Genomic DNA, 1,208 nt, shown 5'->3' with positions numbered 1-1,208 from the left:
GCCTCTAGGAGCAAATATGAATAGATCCCTCTTGTTGAAAAGACTAGAAACATATAAAAAACACAACAAAATTCCATTGGGATGGCTCAAAAGTTGTCATCTCTCTTTTTCATTTCATTGTTACCCTAATATCCATTCAAGTGTAGTCACAAAGTGTGTTAACATCATATGTAGGTATGCATTTTCTTTTTAACTCTTCTTTTCATTCTTTATTGTTGATATGATTTATTTATTTAAGTTGTAATAAATTATAATACATGTTCTCTTTTTATATAATTAAATTATACATTATTGTTTTTTATTAATAACAATTATAAATATTAAAATAATAAAAATATAATAATCTAAAAACGTTTTAAATCTTTAAAAAAAGTATAATAGTAAGGTTAAGACTTGTGTCATGTTTTTTTACTCTTTACTTGTGTCATATTCTACTCTCTAAATGGGAAGTCGGTTAACGACTAATACAATCTCTTCTGATATTAATTCCCTATCATGCCACAGATACATATGAGCAAGATAAACTCTCATCACACAAAAATAAAAAGAATACTATTTTGATTTAATAATTAATTTTTAATAAAATAAACTAAGGGTACAATGATTCATGAAGTTAGTAAATGTGATATTTTTATATGGGTGGACATGGTTCAAATACTTGTCCTAATTCGTAATCGACTCTCGAGCTCAAAATTCTAATTTAATGACCATATTTTCCAAGTTAAGCATAAAGGAGAGTTGGATAATTTGTAATTGCAAGAAACATAGCAACAACTCTAATTTAATTGGGAGATGTCAAAGTTAGATTTTGCCTCTTCCAATCGACTCCACTAGAGAAAGTTTTAAGATAATCAACCCTAGAACTGCTAACTACATAGACCATAATATCTTTCGGCTTGTTTTATTTCTTTTAACTAATTGCATTTACTTCTTTATATTAAATCGGTTTTTGTATGGATAACCAAGGTTGCATGATTCCCAAACATACAAGACAATACACTATAAGTATAAGATGGAAAACTAAGTGGGGGTGAATTAGTTTTCGACACAAATTGAAACTTTTTCACAAATTCAAGATTTAAGAGCATTATGTAGTGTAATCAGTTGTAGAAAAAACAAAAGTGTAGAACTTATGAACGTAAAGGGTAGGGAAAATAGAGAAAGTGCACTGAAGGCTACATCCAATGTAAGACTAAGTTTGTAAGTAA

This window comes from Lupinus angustifolius, unplaced genomic scaffold (genome assembly GCF_001865875.1).
Source record: "Lupinus angustifolius cultivar Tanjil unplaced genomic scaffold, LupAngTanjil_v1.0 Scaffold_161_1, whole genome shotgun sequence".
NCBI lineage: Eukaryota > Viridiplantae > Streptophyta > Magnoliopsida > Fabales > Fabaceae > Lupinus > Lupinus angustifolius.
The sequence above is the reverse complement of the archived record's forward strand: the minus strand, read 5'-3'. Positions refer to the sequence as shown.